At 42.6% G+C, this 22,469-nt stretch overlaps 2 long non-coding RNA genes across 2 annotated transcripts; both read left to right on the top strand.

Moving 5' to 3' along the window:
* Positions 1-796: 796 nt before the first annotated feature.
* Positions 797-8,120, top strand: LOC108880533 (uncharacterized). Its single transcript, XR_001960498.2, has 3 exons — positions 797-1,039; positions 3,017-3,179; positions 7,062-8,120. It is a non-coding gene; the product is annotated as an uncharacterized LOC108880533 (long non-coding RNA).
* Positions 8,121-9,912: 1,792 nt separating this feature from the next.
* On the top strand, positions 9,913-17,990 carry LOC108880499 (uncharacterized). The gene is made up of 2 exons (XR_001960492.2): positions 9,913-10,482; positions 10,638-17,990. It is a non-coding gene; the product is annotated as an uncharacterized LOC108880499 (long non-coding RNA).
* The last annotated feature ends 4,479 nt before the right edge of the window (positions 17,991-22,469 follow it).

Here is a 22,469-nt window from a genome sequence, read left to right as displayed (position 1 = left end):
AATAAATCTGCAGGGTCATGCAAAAATCAACAGAATGAACTTAGTTTTGCTTCACGAGTTATTTGTATCTTTCTCTGCCAATTCAGCTATATTTTAGATATATAGGATAATTTAACCTTTTTTGGCTTCGAACACTGAAACCTGAGAAAGAGAAGAAGAGTTTGTAGTCACTGTACTTAAGTGCAGTTTTGAGCTATTTGTACTTTACTTGAGTGATTCCATCGAATGCTACTTTATATTTCTATTCTATTTCATTTCAGAGGCAATTTTTTTTTTTTACTGTCCATCCATTATCAATACTATTTATCCTTCAGGCTCGCTTGAGGACTGGAGCTAATCTCAGCTGACTTTGGGTGAGATACTTTTTACTAAGATACATTTTTGATAATTTCAGTTATTTGCTATTTTCCAGATTAGGACTAATAATAAATAAATGATATGATCAACAAATAAATTATCAAGTATTATTATAGGTTGAGATATTCAGCAGTTTGAAATGGGTCATTCTGTGTAATGAGTGCTTTTACTTTTGTTGCTTTTGTACCTTTTCATAATTTTCAGTGCTGGACTTCTGCATTTCTCTTGTATTTCTACACAGTGGTATTGCTACTTTCACTTCAGTAAATGATGCAAGTCCAGCTCATCTGTATCTGAAATATATCTATGAGTCAGTCAGTTGGTCAAATTACAGTTATCCAAAAATGGACAACCACAATATATCCATCAGTTAGTTACAAAGACGCAACAACAAAAAACTCTCAAACAAAATACTGTCTGTCCACTAGGTGGCGCACCACCAGCATTTAGCATCCAGGAAGTAGGCCAAATCTTGATAGCATGAGGCTGCGGGTACATCCAGTGCCCTACCTGATCTTTGTCGAAATGTAATGCCACACGTGGGCAAATTATCAAGCTCCCTGGAGGTTATGGCAAGGCCGAGTAGTGACGCCAGCACATCAAAGGACGGGCCCAGTTCAAAGCAGTCTGCAATTTCAGAGCAGTAAAAGCAAGAGAACAGAAGCAGAGAATGGAGCCACAGGTGGGCACTTTCTGTTTAGCCTGTCTCAGCCATTGCAGGCATTTCTACTTACTATTGATGATAGATGATTGCTTGTCGCGCACCCTAGGATCCTGTTCTCCTTGAGCCTCCTGGACTTTAATTTAAGTTTTCAGTTTAAACAATTTTTCTGCCAGTTTTCACCTGTGTTTATTTTCAGACTTTTATTCTGTGTTTTTGTGTTTGTCTTGTTCCTTCCTCTGTCTTTACAATTCTGCTCATTATCCCACATCCCCACCACCATCCCACCCGAGTCAGAGTGCCACCCAATTGAACAGTGCCGGGGCTACCAGGGATGCAGCGGTGCCCACAAGGAGAGCGAAAGAAACCAGAGACTGACAGGGAGGGAGGAGGGAGGGAGGGGGGAAGAGATGAGGGGGGTGGGGGGGTTCGTCCCCATGGCAACTGTGTGTTTTTGTTAGCGCTCGTGAGTCAGACAAGCAGTGACTCACAGTCAGGAGGAAACACACACACACACACACAGTCACATTCATACTCACACTCCCACTCACTCGAAGGGAAGCCAAATAAGGACAGCTACACCAACAAGAACAGAGAGAGAGAGAGAGAGAGAGAGAGAGGACAGAAAAAAGAACAGAGAGGGGAATGAGTTGGAGAATTTGTACAAACCCAGAAAAATCAAGACAGAAACAAACAAAAGGAAAAGCATGAAAGAGGAAAAGGGAGCCGGGATAAGAGAGTGCAATGCGCCAAAATGGAGGGAAGCCGAGGAGCCAGAGGGCACGAGTGCGGGCACATACCCTGTCCCAAGAGCACCCTTCACATGGGTGGGGGTAGCGGAAACACACACACGGACACACCCAGTTTGTGCACACCTTGGCTTAACTTACTAAACCACCCATTTATTGTCTGACGCCTAAACATGTAGGAAGGCCACCTGGTTGAGCGCGAGAAAACTTTGCATTTGCTTGAATTTTGCAAACCCTTTTAACCAAGAGACAGACTGGAAAGTTTCACAAAGCTGAGTGTCTCACATAATGTTTATGCATTGTGAAAATGAGTAGTTTGATTTTTCTCATGTTCGTCATCTCTGTTTCCTCTGACTGATGGGTTTGTTTTCCCATGACCTGTTGCCTGCTGTTACAGTTGATGAGTCCTTAAAGTGATGAGACTGATTTTATTTACACTGAGGAGTCTGTAGGTTTATGTGTGTGTAGGCTGTGATTTACATTCAGTTACAGACAGTGGCTCATACTATGCTAAATGTGTGCTTTGGCTACTGTTGACCCCCTGACAGAGTGGTAGAAAATAGAGCACCATGTAGACCCCTTCATCCTCCCTGCAAAGATGCATCTGTCTGTTTTTACATCATAAACGTTGATATACTCTACAACGTCTCACTGCTTCACATCACAAAGCTGACTATTAATTTCCACTCTGTGACTCTATCACTCTTTTTAGTGTTCAGTTTAGTTTAGTGTTTAGTCTTCATCCAGTTCGACTTTAGTGGATTTGATTATTCCCAAAGCTTAAGTAATGATACAGTGAATACGACCAACTTTAGCTACACAATTATTTTGCTAACACAGCAGAGTATCATAGTTAAATGTACAGTAAGTAGGTTATCACTAATATCTAAAGTATACCCATATAAATTCAAGCCAAATAAATATATCTCCCTCACTTCTTTTACTTTCACTCTACCTCTACTTCTCCAATGCCTGAAGTTCAGCTCAAAACGTCCAATCAGAGTGCAGCATTGCTGATCCCTCTTGTCAGGTTTATTTCTGCAAAGATAACAGGATAGAAATATCACCTGTCCTCCAACGGCTGTGGGTTGCTTCACTTTTTTTTTTTTTAATTAATTTTTTTTTTTTTAATGAATTTCACAACACAAGTGCAGGAAAGCCAAGATACACATTTCACCTTTTTTTTTTTTTTTTTTAAGATGCCTTTCTCGATAAAAATCAGTCTGTGTGTGTGTGGTGTTTTTCTCAGGCATGCGCTTACAGAAAGATCCTCCCTCGTCTGGTTTCATCCCTTCATCTACAGTGTGCCCAGCCCCTCCCTCCCACCATACAGCAGGTGAGCAGCAGGTGGACGAGGAAGCACGGCGCTGGAGGTTGGAAGTTTCCTGAGGGTGAACTGGGAGGGGTCAAAGGTCAGTGCTAAGCAGGGCCAGGCCAGCTGGGAAAGAGCTAATGTTGGTGCTGAGAGGCTAACGAGGGAGGGCAGAATGTGGTGCCGAGCTGTAAAGGGTACAGGAATTGAAGAGAGTGTGTGTGCGCCTGTTAACACACAAGTGATTAATGGAACGGAGGAAGTCACCCGGCCGTGTGTCACTCCAGATGATGTCAGCGGTTGATTGGAGGAACAGAAACACCATGTGGCTACAGATAGGCTTCCTCTCTCATTGACCACCACAAATAAACACATAAAATGACTGTCCTACATGTACAGTACGCCACTTTTAATCAGTTCCTCAAACAGGAAGAGAGCAACACATCCACAGGCCTTGTTGCTCAACTTTATTTCATTCTAAATAGTTATTCCTGATGGTTCACTTCTCTTTCTTCTTCCTCTTTTTACAGCCACAGTGCCGTTAACAACACTGCTACCACCATTCGACTCATAGTCCGTTTTTACTATAATCGCCAAGGGCATAACTACCACAGCAGTGATGGCCATATGACCCTGTTTCTGTCCCTCTCAACTTTCACTATTTCACTTTATTTTTCTTGCAGAAGTCTCTTTGAACATTGTGCTCTTGCTTTCCTGCCACCATATTCCAGAAGGGACAAGAACTGGGAGAAATGGGGGGGGTTGATGTCAATCTCATTCAAATCTGTGAGCTTTTAAGAGCAGCGTGACTGTGCTGAGGACTTTTTGTGATGTGGGTTTCACCTCTCATGCTTCAGACTGGCTGCCCTACCTTATAGGATGCGGTGGCTACATGCAAACTGAGAGGAAGAGCTGTAGACACCACTCAGGGCTGGGCAAAACTATGGCCAGTTTGGTTTTATGGTTTCAAAATATGATTTAATCTATGTTTTTATTATCAGTTAATATTTTCTTAAAAAGATGCTCAAATTGATTATCTGTTAATGATAAGATAGTAAGATATAATTTTTTTTTTAAAGTGATTTATCAGGAGATAATTATTTAAGATTATATATTTATTTATTTATATAAATGCAGGAAATATGCAGGATATTTATTCATCATACTTCATGGTGTCACCCTCGGTGATCACTGACACTGTTTCAAACCTGTTCAAATCCTTATTCCCCCACTTACAGAGAGGGGTGATAGACTCTGTGATCTTAAGCATATCTGTTTTTAATCTTTCCTTCTCTCTCCTTGATTTACTCCCTTGCTTGTCTCCATGCTATGAGCTCACCTCAAGAAAATCCACCTCTGTTTCTTCTGTGTTTTGTGTGTCCGGAGAACTCGCCCGTTTTCACCGGCCAGACTGCTGATAGCTTGGACTGCGCTAATCATCTGGCCAGCTGGGTGGTCAGCTGGTTGGGCAATGGCCCGGTTGGCTGCATGTCCATTTGGATGGATGGATGGATGGATGGATGGATGGGTGGATGGAGGGATGACTGGCTGTCTATGTCAGCAGAAATGCCAAGCAGCCTTTGGGGGACTAGAAGGAGGCTCCAAATGTCAGAAAGGGGAGCAATTGGGGGGGGGTTAACAGGAGCAAAAGAAAAGCGAGGGGGGTCACATCACTCACAAGAGTTAGGGTTTTGGGCGTTTTGTGAAAGAGGCAAAAAAAGCGAGAGGAGAGGGGCAGCAGACAAGTAGACGAGGGAAGCGAGGACAGAGGAAAAGAAAGCGGGGGGGGGGGTGTAAAGGTGGTCTTGGCTGGATATTTTTAGCATGTAGAGTGGGAGAGGGCGGTATCTTCTCAAGGGGTTTTTCCAGAGGAGTATATTTAGAGTCGGGATGTGTAAAAAAGACAGAGGGAGAACAGGAGGGATGTGCACTGTACACTAATGCCCGTCTGATGTAAGAGTCTGCAATAAGACCACACACATTCCTTTTATTCTCTCTGTGGCACTGGCCTCGCTATATCTGCCTCTTACTCATTCACCTGTTGACTCACTCGGTCGCACACAAAGCACTCATACAGCATACTTATACACGTAACCTGACACCCTCAACCATATATATCAGTTTGGGGTTTTTTTCTCACAACAAATCCGACACACGCTGACATTTCTTGCCCTTCCACTCGCACTCACAGGCCTCTCACAAACTCCAAAACATACAGTGCACACACACACATTCTTGACCCAGTTTTGAAACAGGGGATTAGCTTCTCGACAGTGAACGCCCTGTAGACAGGTCGAACATTTAAAACAGCCGATGCCAGCTTTTCAGCACATCAACTAACACCAGGCATTCCAGACACCACAAATCAGACAGCAATTTTTCCAAATACTAAAGCAGCTAATGTGGTATAAAGTTAAAGAGAGCGAGAGAAAGAGAGAGAGGGAGACAGCTGAAAAAGCAATGCTAATAATAATGAGAGAAATGAGAGAGAAAGAGAGGGAAAGAGAGAGCAGTGTGGTCTCCGTATAGGCTTGCTAAGGATAATAGCATGCATGCTGGCTGGGGCAGACAGAGAGAGAGAGAGAGAGCGCAGAGCCGCAGTGACGCCATTGTGGTTCCACAGCACTTCCTGTCTACTGCCACAGTGTTTGTGTGTCTTGTCTCCACGGCAACTGCCAATACATAAATACCAGAGAGGTAGGAGTGAGGGAGGGAAAGAGAGAGAGAGAAAGAGAGAGAGGGAGGGAGCGAGCGTAGGAAAAGAGAAAATAAGGACAGACCAGTCAAAGTCAAGTGGATCCGTTCAGAGCCTCCTAACTGGCCAGTTTTGAACTCGTGCTGGTCTTTTTGTGGACTTTATGACTGAGTTCTGGACTGGTTTCCAGTGACATAGTCCAGCAGTGGATGAGGCGTAGAAAAGTTATGACCTCAAATGTCCCAGGATTGGGTCAGGGGTTGGATGGTGGAGGAGGAGGAGGAGGAAGATGAGGCCGGGAAGTGGGGTGGGAGGGAGAAAGTGTCCCAAGGCTGCTAATTCAGGGTGGAGCTGAGGAGGAGGAGGAGAGGGATGAAGGGTTGACAGGTTGATTAGAGAGGCCACCTATTAGCTGACAGGTTGCCTGTCCAGCCCTATCCAATACTATTACCAGCAGCAGTACGTCTAGCTAGCATCTGCAGTATTTAGACACATAATAGGAGGCTGAAATAAAACCTGATCTTCCAGGTTCTGTTCCAGAAGTTGGAAAATCTTGTTTAAAATCCCACTGAATTCAGACTCAACACATTATAAAATAAAATAAAAGAGAATGCCTGCTAAGAAGACATGGAGAGAAAAAAATAAATAAATCTTTGACCAATGAGCAGAAATCCTGTAGTTTTTGTGCTGTGTTATTCCTTTGATTGCTGTGTTCAGAAGGCAGGTCAGTATTGGTATTCTCTGCATGTGGTGGAGGAGTACTGGACTGTTGTGTTGTGCAGTGTTTCAAATCCTTGGACTGTGTAGCAGAGGATATGGACATGTACCTTTGCAGTGACCACAGCCTTTTTCTGGTTATGTTTAGGACTTTAGGTTAAGGTTAGTTCAAGATCATGGTGTGGTTTAATACAGAAAAAGTTAACAGTGACTTCAGGCACAATGTGTTTACTTATATTTTCGAAAGAAAATATAAAAGTGCCCTTGAGCAAGACAAGAGTATAGTCAAGTTTTTATGCGTGAATCTCTGTGTGAGCGCAGTTCTCTCTCACCCTGTAGAAACTGTTAATAAGCGTATGTTCTTAGCCAACGTGTCTGCTTAAATTAGGGTAACACTGATACCTCTCAGATCAGCTGGCACCACTAGTCGCTCTTTCTCTCATTCTCCTGCATTTCTTTCGCTCTCCAAAACCATTTTCCACTGCTTGTTGCATAATTGGATCTGACTCACCATGACAACCAAATGGAAGTTGACTCTTTTTTTTCTCTCTCTCTCTCCCTCTTTCCCAGACCCTGTGGCCCCGATTGGAGTCAGTTACTGTCGTCTGACTCACTGTCTAAGATGGTCACTCAGCTGAATGTCCGGTGTGACTGGTTGACGCACAAAGAAATACAAACACACACACATACAGTGCATAAAGATGCATTTTTACAGACTTCTGTGCGCTGAGATACATGTAACAATAAGCACGTATAGTGTATCCATATGTACACTCACACACACACAGATATAAACCTGTACTCTGACCTCTGAGATAAAATGACCTATGGAGCATATTTCTCAATGAAATATTAACCAAAGATGACACAAGTCCACCATGACTCCACAAATTCACCCACAAGCCTCAGCAGATCTGCACTTCTGTTATAATGTACGACTTCCTTATTATACACATCCTCACATGTACTATACACAAAACTGTGTGTTAACCAAATGCAAACACGCACTCTTATTGGTACACCTGTCACTGTTATCTTAAGAAAATGGTGGACTCATCAGTTGAAACACAGACATTCTCACACACACACACACACACACACACACACACACACAGAGGAACATTTACAACCACGCTTACATATCACTGGGCTTTACATAGAGCTGATGATATTTCACAGAACCATAAAGAACAGATTATGGCCTCAGGGAAGAAGAAGAAGAAGCACAGAGCTTACTTTCAGCACCGTTTTCCAAATACCACCACTGCTGCTCGCTGCCAGCAAGACTGATTGCAGAACATTGCGCACCAGAGTTTGCTCTCAATAAACTGGCATTGGTGAAAAAAAGAAAAAAAAAAAGTTGCAAGATATGGCTTCTTTTTTACAGTTTCATACCAAGTTTATTTGGATCTTTTTTTATTTTTTTCAGCCAGACTGAAAGAACTGGTATTAGCCTTGAACTGAAAGTTGCCTTCTTGTAATGAATAGGTTCCGAGAGCATCTCTGTTTCATCTCAGTCATTACAGTAGTGCTGTTGCGTGTGGCTATATGCTAATTGTGATGTCTAGGAGGCAAAATAAGAGGGGAGTGTGCACTGTATCTATCAAGGTTTAGACCACAGAATGGAGATGGGAAATTTTTTTTCTTCTGTTTTTTTTTTTTTTTTTTTTTTTTTTTAAGGGTGGGGGGGATTTAATCACAGCTCATCTGACCATTTGAGTCTCACATGGAACTTTTACATGACATGAAAAGTCAAGATCAGTGTTAGTGCTAGGAACACAGATACACAAACAGGCACTGAGAGGAGGAAAGACGAGGAGAAAGAGTGGGAAAAAGAGAAATTCATGATTTATGAAGCAACACCCCACTCTGTCATAACCAAGTTCACTCATACCACATGTAATCTTTGCTAACTAACAATCAAAAACTTAAGGCATTCATTACACTTCATTCAGCAGCGGCTGTTATGCAAAGTTGTAAATCCCCTGTGAAGACCACATAGAAACTGAGGACCATAAACAAAACATTATCCCATCTGAAGATAAACGATGTGTCGTGGTCATGTGTCTTTACTGGCATAGTCATTTCTCTGAGCTTGAGTGTATGTGTTGCTAAGAGACGCGCGAGTGTGTGTGTATGTGTGTGTGGAATGTGTGACGTCCGCTCTCTCTCACAGGGGCGTGGTCGTCTGTGCGGGACTTCACCACTCACACACACACACACCCAAAGGCTTCAGGGGGAAGAAGGGGAAGTCGTAAAGCCTCTAATAGCCCCTCTCAGAAGCTCGTGTTACTGTGTGTCTGTTGGGGTGGGGGTGAGGGTGCAGGAGACGGTGATATTGATGATGGTGGTGGTGGTGGGTGAGGGGGGCTTCTGCGCTTGACAGGTGCAGATCAAACCAAGCTTGGACACAAACACCTCACACACACAAACACAACTGAGATGAGGTTGCAAAGACACTGGTGAACACAAGTTTCTGCTGTTTTCTTCCAATAAGAAGTCGGCCGGTTGATTTGAATCACTTTTCATGCCTTTACTTACTCTTTATCAGCGAAATACAGGAAAGAAGACTTTTCTTGCTATGACAGGGACGTTAAAGTCACCACAACAACTGCAGCGCGTTCAGATGTACACTTTCGAGCACATCTCCTAACCCGCACTCATAGACCTGTCTCACTCTAAAACCAATTTCCACGTTGAAAATGCGCTCAGCTTTGGGTGAACTGGAAAAATCAGCCCTAGTTTACTGTAAACACTGCGCTCCTGTCCCACTTAAAAGGCCCTCTCTCAGCATGAAAATGCAGCTTGAGGTTTCAACCAAAACAAGAGACAAGACTGTGACATTGCTTACCGTTTTATAACTGACAACATTCAGTCTGTAGCAAGCACCATTTTGGCATGGATCTATGTGTATCTGGTGTGAAATCCTTTGCTTCTTATTGCCTGTGCACAAATTTAGATTTAGAGCTAAATCCACAGCTTTGATTTGGCTTTAGCTAAACCTGTGGCATCTTTCAAATCACCTCTTAAAGCTCAATTTAGAGACTTACTGTAATGTAACAACTTACTATCATTGTTTATGGTCTTGTTAATAAGACCTTGGTTTTATATTTCTTATGCATTTTTACATATTATTTCCCTCAGTCATGTCTTTTAAAAAGTGCTTTATGTTTTGTTTTTTTTAAATAAATCATAAAATAAAAATCATTCTATGAGTATTCTCACACAAGTGTGCATTCCTAGATAAATCCAAAATAAGCTCTCTTCCCAAAAATGTTTCTGCAATATGCTGTTGACAGCCTGTTTTGAAATTTCTCTCTTAGGGTTTGAAGAGAAAGATAAGCATGTTCAATCTGATTATTGTCAAAGAAAGATATGATCTCTGTCTGCTGGAACAAAAACATTTTGCAACTTTCATCTCTCAATGGAACGTCTCCAACACACAAGAAGGTGTGACAAACTACCTCAGTGTGTTTGTCCACTGAAAACACTGCACATTTAGCTCCTCTTCCTGCTTGCTATTGACTCAAACAGCCTTTGCTCATTTATTAGCAGCTGTGCGGCCAATTATCTCCCTGCCCCCTTTCCTGTGTTCTAGCAGAAGCCTCGGCCATGCACAGGGGAGGAGAGGGAGGGAGAGGCAGAGGAGAGAAGGGGGAGGGCTCCTCTCCTCTGACATCGTCATAAAGGAATCCCCTGCACTGGGTTTGGCCCGCCCACTCGCTTACTCTCACCCTGTCTGGCTCCCAGACACACTTGCGTTCACACACACTCCTGTCTGCACAGCCGAGGGAGAAACAGACTGACAAGAGAGACAAAGAGTGGGAGACACTCAGAGAAAACACTGAGAGACGGAGAGCGAGAGCGAGAGAGAGAGAGAGAAAGGTTGGGGGACGACAACTGTGAAGTTCAACTTTAGAGTGTGACTCTTGGAGAGCATGAGGACAGTGTTCACGAGACAGAGGAAAAGGAGTAAAAACTGGTCTCTCAGGTAGGTGCAGCATCGTGTCTGCCTCTTCTCTGAGGTTTATTGTTGCTTTTTTACTGTTTTATGACTTTATGACTTAGGCAGATCTGTACGCTTTTCTTTGACTTTTTCTTTTTTCTTCTTCTTCTTCTTCTTTTTTTTTTGTCTTGAACCACTAGTCTCCCACAGAGAGGCACTTCACACTCACTTCACAGCAATTCCTACAACCTGTTGATCAGGACAGACGTTCACACGGAGCGAGTAATGTGTGCCTGCTGTTCAAATGTACTGTAATATTGGCACTGGAATATTGCCCTGATCTGAGGTCTGCCACTGTGGACCGGCTCCATTACAAAGGTCAGACGTAAATAGTTCCTTTGAATGGGACAGTTTAATTTCTGTCTGTCTGTCTGTCTGCTTGTCTGTCTGTATGTATGTATGCGTGTTTGACTTAAAGATTATATCCCCACCCGTCTGACTGACTGACTGACTGCACAATTGGTTCGCCTCTACCTGTTTGCCTGCCTTCCTGTCTGCTTGCAGTGCGTATGTCATCCGTCCACCCATGTGTGTCATCTACGTGTCTACATGTCCCATCAGTCTGCGTGCCTCTCCCGCAGGGTGTTGCTGGCAGCACAGCAGTGGCAATAGAGGTCATAAAAAGTTCTAGAAAAGCAGCCGAGAGACGTAATGGTAGTGGTGAAGCAAGGCCGGAGCCGCTCAAACATTCCTCTCATTGTTCAGAGGCCCTGTAAGTCTGCGAGCTCCCAAACCTCCATGAAAGGAAGGGAATCCAGCAGCTACTGTAGCTAACCCAGTTTCAGCTACAGCTCAGGGCCGGCCTGTCTCCGTCTTCCTGTCCGCCGTCCTGTCTGGTTCCCCTCTGGGAAGCGTTGGCGTAGGCCAAATTGGGCATTGGAAAGCGAAAATGGAGCTGAAGGAGGGTGACATGAGGCTGAAGCAGAGAGGAAAGACAAGATAATAATGAGTTAATTTAGCCCCAACTTGAAAGGAGGGGAGGGAGGGAAGGAGAGTGTGTGTGTGTGTGTGTGTGTGTGTGTGTGTGTGTGTGTGTGTGGAGGGTTGGGGGGGTTGCTTTGCTCTCTATGCAACTGACTGTGACTTTAGATAACCTCTGCGCCAAAGGACATGGGAAAAGAGGGGAGACGGGGCTGGAGGTATTGTTATTCTTCCTTTCTGAGTGAGGAATTATTATGTTTCCTACCAGGGGGAAAGGGCCAAAATGGATGGATGGATGGATGAATGGATGGAGGAATAGATGGGGGGGAATGGGGAATAGAAGGAGCAGGGGGAGGAGAGAAGGTGGGGATCCAGCACTCGAGGTTTGGCTTTGGTGGGGTGGCTGGGTGGGTGGGTGGGTGTGCCCAGGAGCAATCTGTAGGAATGGGCCCAGGCTCAGGAAACCGTGGCGTAGTGGAATAAAAGTGATGTGTAGGGGTGTGTGTGTGTGTGTGTGTGTGTGTGTGTGTGTGTGTGTGTGTGTATGCGGTGTTTCTGCATCCATATGTGCATGTGTGTTTCAGTGGCAGCAGGGCGGCTGTACACTAAGTACAGGGCTGGTGGTGGTAAGGGTGTTTGGCAACGAATCAGGCTGTGGATAGGGTTACACGCATTGGGAGCGGACCACGGGGCTTGGGCTGGGCTCTTCACTGCTGAGGCTAGCTTTACAGCCCAAAGAGACTTTGAGCTTTTCTCTCTTTTTTTTTTTTTTTTTTAAATCTGGAGCTGAAAATACTTTTTTATTCTCAGCCTAATGTCCCACATGTGGTGAGTTCCATTGATTCCAGGCCAGCCAATGAACACCCCCCACCCACCCCCCTTGATTCAGGAAAACTGCAACAGAGAAGAAGGCCCATAGCAGAGCGCGAGTCCTTGTCTGAATGTCACTGAATGTCACGGCCTCAGCAATAATTACGCCCTCACACGCAACATGAAACAAATACAATCTCGCTCACATGCACGCACATACCCAGACACACACTCTGTCTGGTTGCAGGGTGTGGTACTGTGTAAGGTGTGTGGGTTCAAAGATCTAGGTTTGAGTCAGTGGGATGTCTTTTCCATTTTCAATGCAGTTTTTCAAGTGTACTGCTGATTCTATAGTTGAGGGTAGGGCTGAATTAGCATGCATCCAACTGATTTTTGTAGAAGAGTTTGGTTTTCTGCTACTCCACTTGTGTTATTTTTAAAAACTGGTCACATTGAGGACTGAAAACATTGTCTTGAGAAAAGAAAAAAAAAAGGTTGCAGAGGAAATGCAGCCACAGTTTCTGCAGCATCAAGCGTCTTTCCTCTCCACGCTCATCTCTTCGTCTTCTTGGACTCAGGTGATCTAGTTAATACGGTTCCACGCCCCTCCCACCCCTACACCCCACGCTCTCTTGCACTTATCAGGGCGAGAGCGTTTAAGAGGTGTAATGGATACCACAGCAATTATGAAAAGCAACGTGGCATATTTACACTTTAAGAAGGGAATTCAGACGTTATTGTAACCCTTGTGCTCCAGTGTTGACATAATGTCTTGAACCGTAAGACTTAGACAAATTGATTTCACATGAAGCTGAGGTTGGAAACAAACCGCCTTCTGTAAAATTCTCTGATGCAATGGAAAGACACAAAAGTGACATATATTTCAGTTTGATGCATAATTATTAATGAAGTGCACAATAGCAGTGTGCAGCCAGCCTGTGGGTTGGCCCTGCTTACTGTTTGCTCTGTGAAGCGGTTCACAGCCCGGAGGTGTGAATGATGTCAGATAGGTATGTATTTGTACTATTCCTGGTTTATGAGACGGAGTGAGAACCTAGCTAACGCACATGCCACGTTAGCCCGGCAGCCCCGACATAACTCTGTTTGTTTATTGATAGTGGGCATATTTTAGTGCGTAGATGCAGATTGTGTCCAGCCTTTGAGCATGTGTGCATTTCTTAATGCATCTGTGTGTCCCCTTGCATGCGCGCACACACACACACACACACACACACACAAGGGCATAGGGAGAAGAGAAGATATGTGTTGAAACAACAAGGGGTTGAGATCCAGCTGTCTCAACAGAGGCTTTTCCACTTAACTGTGTGCCCTTGTGTAAACGGCAAAAGTCAATTCTGAACTCAGGCTGAAGAGGAGAGAAAAAACAGCCAGTGGCCACGTCTACATTTGGACCTCCATACATCGTGTGCACCAATATAAACGTAGAGGAACACACACATAGTGTAAACTGCACACCCTAAAACCATCAAAGCACCCACACACAAGGCTGTAAGCCATGAGGACACTCTCTAAAAACTTAGTTTGACTTTACTAGGGTACATCTGCTGGCGACCGTCACTCAGTGATACTAATTTTCCTATTCTACGCCTCCATCAGGATGCAACACGTTGGCACAATTATGAGCTGCCAATGAGTTGCAGCCCACATGGCAGAACCATATGATTATTTCTAACCATAACAAACATCCAATTTGAGAAGAGTGTAACAACAGGACTCTTCAAAAAAAAAAGAGAGACAGACATGTTGAGATCCTCGTAGCGAGTGTTTGAGGTGAGGTGTTGGACTAGGACAGCGTGCGTCAACCAGAATGCCGTCATTACAGGGGAAGGGAAGGAATGAGCTCATAGACATTAACGGCTGCGGGTTTGACGGGGGGAACGCAAAGGGGAAGAGAGAAAACCGATGGAAAAGATGAAAAGGCAGAGAAAATAACACACGAGATGAGCCACTGCCAGATGAAAGGATGGCGGGATAGAGGGTTTTAGGTTGATGGAGGAGAGGAGTTAAAGAGGAGTTAGCGTGCTGTCTTTGATGGGTGCTGGGACCTTAAACGACCTTCTTTCTTGAGACTGCAGGTCTTATTGTGACCATATGGAGACAGACTGGCTGAAAGATGCAAAACAAAATTTATGGAGATGCTTTAAATTTTAAAAAATCAACACAGAATATATAACGGTTCGCTTTTATGTAACTTTTTTCAATTTCCATGAACTGAGTGACAACAAATGCTTTGTAAAACTGAACCGCGCCACAATGTAAGCACTGGTAACCTGTTCCTGATATTACAAAGATCTAGCTCAGGGCCTCCAAAATGCTTTCGTACTGTAATCTGTGTGAGAAAGAGTCAAAAAGAGAGCAGACAGAGAAAGAACCAGCGGTTTTCTAATTTCTTCCCAGTAGCACCAAAATCACAGTGTGTTCTGAGCGGTTGTAATTTGGTGTTATTGGTTGATTGAACCACAAGACTGAGAGAAAGAACATTGGCCTGGAGGAAACTAGAAAGCATCTGCACATGAAACAGTTTTTTATTCTATGTGAGGTTCAGCATTGAGCTTTGAGCACAAGTTGAGTAGTATTTTCTATTATCAAACTCCCTTTAAAGATACGGCATAGGGTAAGAAGTAGGTTTTGTACTATTTTGGGATGCTCTTTCCAAACTCTCCGACCTGGCTGCAGCAGATTTGTGACAACAATGATACAGCGTTAGTGATAGTGCCCAAGTGCACCGTGTCCCTGGCACAGCTCTCCAGCAGGCCCACGGTGACAACAGACAGCCGGCTAAAACTTATTTAGAGTCTGGAGTTCCCCAAAAGTGTCCCACTGACTCATACCTTGTACATGGTGGAATATTCATGCTGCTGAAAATAAAAGAGACCTGAAGACGACGGCAAAATAGGACTCAGTGTGGATCTAGACCTCGGAATGACATTCAATTATCTAAATGTGTCCTGTCCAGACAAGTAAAATTCAACAAAAAGGAATTCACAGTAATGTGCTCTCCTCCAGGGTTGATGAGTGTACATGCTTGTCCCTTTTTTTTTTTTTTTCTTTTTCAAGTCTTGGATGCTATCAGATATCACTTGACAGGCAGTAATAAGAAGCAATAGCATATAAATACAGTATCACTTTCTTTAACCGCAACATGAAAATTCCTGACAATTTCTTAAGAGATTCAGCAGTAGCTTAGCAGCAGAGGAAACACAGCCTAGTGGTCTCCGGACTTCTTTTTGTTTTTTTTTCCATGTAAGGGGCACAGATAAAGAGGGATGGAGAGGGGGCTGAAGCAGAACACAGAGGGGCAAATGTCTTTAAAGGAAGTGCCACTTGACCGACCACTTCCTGCTAACCTAATTCTCTATTCTGTCATTGAAATGCTATTTTTATAAGAGGCCACGTGAAGTCTGGGAGTTGATGAGAACCAACCAACACACATACAGGAGCAGTGACTATGACCTGTGAATGACATAGATGTGACACATCAGACTAACTGCGATAGTTGAGTCTTCCCCATACAGGTATAGATGTGGGTACAGAGGTCACAAGGCAACAACATGGTGGCAACATTTAGCATTAGCGGCGGCGGTGATGCAAGAGGTCTACTGTGGCATTGATTATTTGTATTTGCACATGCTTTGAAGTTGTCCTCTCACCACAAACTGTCTTGTTGTCTCTGTTGACCAGGGGAATTCCTGGCAGAGTGATTTTTGAGACTACAGGACTGAATCACATTGCCAGGGATTTCCAATGGCTGACATGAAGAAAGCAGCCTGTTTCTCACAAACACACACACTGATCTGCTAACTCACAAGGGCGGTCACACCCATGTTTTCTCATTTGCATACTCGCACACAAACACACCCATCTCACTTCCCTGTCACCAACAGATGCTTGTACGACCTGGGCTGTGCGGCAGCAGGACTTAACCCACATGTGAACAGTGAGTGTCTGCCATGTTCACAGTGGTTAAGTTCTGCCGCCACAGGGCTACAGCCTGCAGGGGGATGGGGTGGGGAATAAAGGTCAGGGAGGGGCCGCACTGCATCAGACTACCACTTTTTCCATCAACACTGCACTTCAGATGAGCGTGACAGCATCTACTGTGTAAAGCTGCTCACTGTGGTTGACATAGAGCCATTTTACACCCTCTAAAATAGAAAAAAAAAAAACAAGATATAAAGTGTTTCATTTTCAATTTCAGTGAGGGGACTATAATCTTTCTAAAAATGATACGTGAAACAAACAGAAATGCCATAGTTCCATCATGTTATCACTCATAGAATTAGCATTAGCATTACCTCCTGTAAAGTCAGACAAAATTTGTACCGAATTTGAATGGAAATGGAAACTACAGTGTGCTGGTTAACAAGTGAAAACTGTGTGTCAGAAAATAATTTCTCTTTTAAAACAGTCTGATGTCAATAAAAGAGGAAAAAGTGTGCTGTTTCACTTTTGCAAGATTTCATTCTTTGACTCTTTTTATGGGCCCTACCAAACTTGGGCTCGCACCTAATCACTTCTACCATGACCAAGAGTGTGTTGAAGGCCGACAGCACATGTGGTCCAGTGAATGTGTGATGGTTTGTGGATGACTCACTCTTGTATTGTGAGAGGGTGATGTACCATGGCCAAGACGGAGTGTATGGGAGCAGGTATGACTGTCCATAAGCGTCTAGTAATAACTGGTAATCTGTTGAATTAGGTGAAAGTGTGCAGCTTCAGTGTGTGTCAGTGTCTCCTAAATGTCAGCTGTCTCATTAGTGTCGAAGGCTGCTCCTGTTCGTTTAGGGCGAGCGATAAGTCATCTTGTGTCGTCATTTAATATCCGCGGCTGCCAGGGTCTCTCAGGGCGTGTGTGTGTGTGTGATGTGACTTTGTGCATTCATATTCTGTTTATGCTTCCACCTGTTGATTTCTGCATGAGCATCAGTGTCAATTTGTTTGATGTGTGTGTGTGTTTGTTTCTCTGACTTTCCTGCATATATTTATGTGTTTGTGTGTGTGTGTGTGTGTGTAAAATCACCTCTGTCTGCCCCCTCCTCACCCCCTGCTGGGTCGGTCTCCTGTGCCTGCTGTGCTGATAATCAGTGTGTGACGTCGGCTGGCTCAGTTCAGCAGGAACAGGGGACTGGTCTCATTTCCACACACACATACAGGCACGCACACATACACACAGACACATAAACATGCTGCTCACTTCAATACCACTATAATGATTGTATCAGGTTGTGTGCATTCATGTTTTAAGAAATGTATTTTTTAATGACTGAGAAATATTATTAAGTCTATGTTTGTTTTAAACAGTGATTTGACTATTTACACATATATTCTGTTATAGGCCTGTTCTCTTATTTGCATTTACAGACCATTAAAAGCTACATTTATCATAAAACCATATCAGCTATTTTTATCATAAATCAATGTGAAAATTATCCAAAATTTGTAGATTTTGAAATACAAAGCTTTGTTGTAATAAAATATTTTAATAAGTTCTTTTACACCATTTGTTTCTATGTTTTTGTATCAGTATTTTGTTAATCTAAGCCAAGATTATCCTGTCCCTTTTTGTCCAAAGTCTGCTTTTAGTAATATGTTTGTAAAAAGCTTCATCCATCATGTTTTGTTTTTTTTTTTCTCAAGACAAAATATACTAACACAAAACGATGGCTGGTCAGTACTATATTAATCAAATGTGGTTTCATTAATATTAAGATGGGTTCAAATTAAATTTCTTTTGAAAAGCAGTATGTGTGTCTTGTGCTTTGTCAATCATGCCTCCAGTTACAGAATAAATTTTAGGTAACAAATGCAATTTTCAACCTTTTAACCCCCCCAAGCCTCTTGCTCTCTCCCCATCACCTTGTTTGTCTGCATGTCTTGGTGGAGGTCAGGAACAGGAAGTCAAATGTGCCACAGACAGCTGAGAATCTACAGGTCTTTTATTCCAAACAAAGATTACACCAGTAGATTTCACTGTCTCACAGTATTTTCTCCTCTCCACTTGTGTTCATCAGTGAAATAAAATGACTTTTTGTCACTTCAAGAAAGAGCTTGCTTTACAGTTATGCAACATTAACCTTTTACTTCCTATGAACTCTGCAGTCTGACACTTTTTCCACACAGCTGCATAGCTGAAAGTCTCTAAGAGACATTGACTGCAGATGAAAAAAAAAAACATTCAAGAAAACTGAGAGGCAATGATCAAATATGGTCTTATTTTTTTGTCAATTAAAAAAAAACCGAGGGAGGACACACTTGTGCTAGTGAGGTACAAACTGTACACTCATAACTCTGAGGCATTTATTTTAATTTATAAAGATCAGTGTTTTCACTTGATTGGCAGTTGTTGTAACAAGGACAGGTGTTATAAATCAAACCAATTAAGTTGAAGCTAATCAAGCGTCCACATTATCGAGAAGCACAAACCAGAGAGAAACAGGACAAAAGGCAATATAGTAAAATAAGAGAAAATAATAAGTGAAATAATAAGTGTATCTCTACACAAATGATGCTTCAGTTCAATAAATACCAAATTTTATGATTTTGTTATACATGCCTCATATTTGATATTGTACATTCATAGTGACCTGAAGTTTAAAACAATGCACCAGACCTATGAGTGTGCAGAGAGTCTATATTGTCACCATGATTACTCAGCACTGTACAGTACTGAATATTCATTTCCTTTAGCGAGAACAGATACGAAAAGGCTCCTGCTGTTCCTTCACCTCAGTAGCTTCATCTTTTAGCTGCACTATAACATCAACTTTACTTTTCTTTACACCTTGTGTGCACTGGAGTGTGTCAACCCTCTGGAGTCCAAGTTGATTTTGATTCATTTTTTCCAACTTCCTGTGCATCCTTTTTTATTTATTTATTTATTTATTTAACAACTTCTCAACTGTCCTTAGCCCACATGCAAGGCATCTATAAAGTCAGCTAAAGTCTCACCATTCATTTTCTCAATTTAACAAAGTAGCTGCCAGGAGCTTAAAATGCATGATAAATGGCACAGGGGTTGATAAAAAAAATGTAAGGGTAATCACTCAAAAAATTATTACAAAACAGTTCAAGGTTGTAGAAAATATTGTTTCACTATGTATTCTCATAGTCTAAATACAGCAGACACTGTAAGAAATGAGACTACAATACACCCTATTTACATGTAATATTAGCCTAACTACTTTTGGGCCTTTTTCAAAGTCAAGACTGCTTGTCTGTAAATCACTGGAAATATCAATAAATCACAATTTTAACATTTCCTTTTTCTGACAAGGCACCATTCAAAGAGGGTTTATAAGCTGTAATTGATGGTCAATAAATCATTTACTAATACTTTAGAGATCAAGTCATAAGCCGTTAATGAGGACAACTTTTGGGTTGCCAGATAGTAGAAAATCCTCCTCCAGCACCACTTTACTTTTCTGTCAGGATCTTTTTTTTTATTTATTTATTCAAACAGGGAGATTTCTCTGTTGGACTGTCTTGGGATTCTCCATTTTTAATTAGCAATATTTAGCAAGGGTTATTAAATTGAATGCAATTATAACTGCTTATAAACCATGACTTCTACAGTCCATAATGATGTCCTGCTGCTCTTTTCCAGAAGATAAGTGGTCCAACAGTCCACTGGAGAGGTCTAGCTGATGGATGAACGAGCTAAAAAAATGTTGAGATAGAAGAGGATTTCCCTAAATCTAGCAAGACAAAAGTTTTTATTAATGGCTTATAAATTATCTATAAAGAAATAAATAAATCTATTGATTGCGGCTTGTAAATGGCGCCTTATCAGAAAGGGGTTTTATAACTGGTTGTCTGAGCTTGTCTCTACATGACATATAAATAAAGTTCTGTTCCTGTGAACTTGAAACCTGTACATCGTCTTTATTTGTCAGTCACCTTGGTGACCAGAGATAATGCACGGTGGTTAAGCCACGGTAATAACAAATTTGATGAAAAATAGTGACGGGACACTAAAGCAGTCATCCGGATGTTTGTCCTTGCCGAGCGGTTACTACAGCAACAGTGACACAAGGCCGTCATAAGCCCCGGCCAGCTGCGTCAGAAGAGGAGACGGCGGTTCAACTGACGACTTCCTGTTTCTGAGAAAGCAGCAGGAGGCGGCGGTGAAAGTGAAGTCACCTCCCCCCTTTACTCCCTATCACCGTCCCACTCGTCTTTTACTTCTCTTTTTTTAACTTATCAGAGTCTTTACCCGCCTTCTATACATTTATGGCTCAATTGTTTCCTCTTAAATCTACATGTTTATCTCTCTGTTTCAGTCAGCCCCTCCTCGCGCTGCAAACTTTTTTTTTCCTCCCACGCACTAGCACTCCCTCACCTGCCGCTTACCTCTACTGGTTAGCCAATGGGATTCCGAGGTGGTAGTTCCCATGGTAACATAACAGGTAAACAGAGGTGGAGATAACGTACTCGCCCATTCACACAAGGGCGTAGGGTTCGGCTTCAGAGGTGAGGGAGGGAGGCATTGTTAAGTTATATTAGCAAGTACAAATAAGTAATTAAAATTGCGGAGTTTTCTCGCATCATTTATATGCACTGTGTGTTGACTCTCTATTCTTGATGGAAAAACCCTGAGGAAAAATGACGTGATGGTTCAGCAAAAGTATGATCCACTCTTTGGCAAATGTGCTGAGGCACTACGGATGGATTAGCGGGCAGGCCCAGTGGGCATAGTCCCAGGATGTCAGGGGTCAGGGGGCGACAACAAACATACTCAAAATGACTACAAAAACAACTAAAGATCCCGTGTTTATGTCTTTAAATCTTATCTTTAATTTTTCCATCTTACTGTATGTAGGAGAGTTAGGGGACTTTTCACATGTCTGTGCCTAGGGACCCACTGTATTATAATAAATGATAATAAATTCATACAAACCCCAAAAGACCCCCCTTTTTCCGCAGTGAGGTTTTTCATGTTTAGTGGGATAACTGGTCTGATAGAGAGGCACACTGAGCATTTTAGGGCAAGGAGCACAACAAAGACAGTAGGACATGTAGAGCTCAGAACATATAAGCTCTAATATATATAAATAATGTATTCATATAGACAGGGATTCTGAAAAGAAATTATTTATCATGATCAGGTGCAAACTATCAACTTCTGAACATCCTGAATCACTTTATCATTAATCAAGTACATGATTGAATTATAATATAAACCAATCAGCCAGTATGGTGTATCCATAGATCTGTGCATGTATCCATAGATACTATCCATCCATCTATACTGTACATGAGCACCATTCAGCTACAACATTAAAAACCAGTGGCTGATTGGTGTATAAATTACTGCAATATAATAATACTGAAATTATGCATTAAACATCATTAGAAAAGTGTTCCACTTTACCTGAAAACTACGCCCCAGCTCTGCTAACACCATGAGCGAACGTCAGACAGGGCTCAACATACAATTTCCAAGGAAACTGTGCAGTCATATTTTGAAATGTGATCAAAGACAACATGACAAATGTTTGTAATTGTTGGCCAACTGTTATGAAAATAAGTCTGCAAAGCTGCTGCTTTAGCTCATCGCTGGGAGCATAAAGTAATAACAGGAGGAAAGTCCGACAAATAAATCAATATTTTAATCAGCATTTCTTTTCTTATCTAGGACATGGTGGCTAGACATTATGAGGACACTGTTTAGAGACATTACCGAAAAAAATTACCTGAAATGATAAAAGTGAGCAGGAAAAAAATGGATTTTGCAAAGTGAGGTGGGCATGCCCTCACCCCCCAGTGGAAATGACACCTTTGTATACACACACAAACACACTCGTTTATGTCAAATTAGACATATATATGCAAATGTGTCCTAATCTATCCACTATGTTATTTCCTCTCTTTTCCCTCCACTCTTCATAGATCCACCCCACCCTGCAGCTGTGCAGCAGGTCAGCTCTCTCTCTGTCCTCCTCCTTTCTCCCTCCCTGTCTGGTTCTTTGGTTCTCACCATAAAAAATAAAAAGCTGCCAATCTGGCCAGGAGAAGACATAATTGCCATTATGACTGCTGCGGCCCTGCACATCACACAGTGTACTGATTGTTCCGCAGAGGAGGAGGGGGCAAACACTGTCTGCTCTGTGCAGACGCCACACAGTATTATCATAGCGTGACTACAGCTCATCCACACACACACACACACACACACACACACAAGGTCTCTATCTCACTCTTTTCAGCACTCTCAGTCCCTC

This window comes from Lates calcarifer, linkage group LG11, assembly GCF_001640805.2.
Source record: "Lates calcarifer isolate ASB-BC8 linkage group LG11, TLL_Latcal_v3, whole genome shotgun sequence".
Classification (NCBI taxonomy): Eukaryota; Metazoa; Chordata; class Actinopteri; family Centropomidae; genus Lates; species Lates calcarifer.
This window is presented reverse-complemented; position numbering and strand designations above follow the sequence as displayed.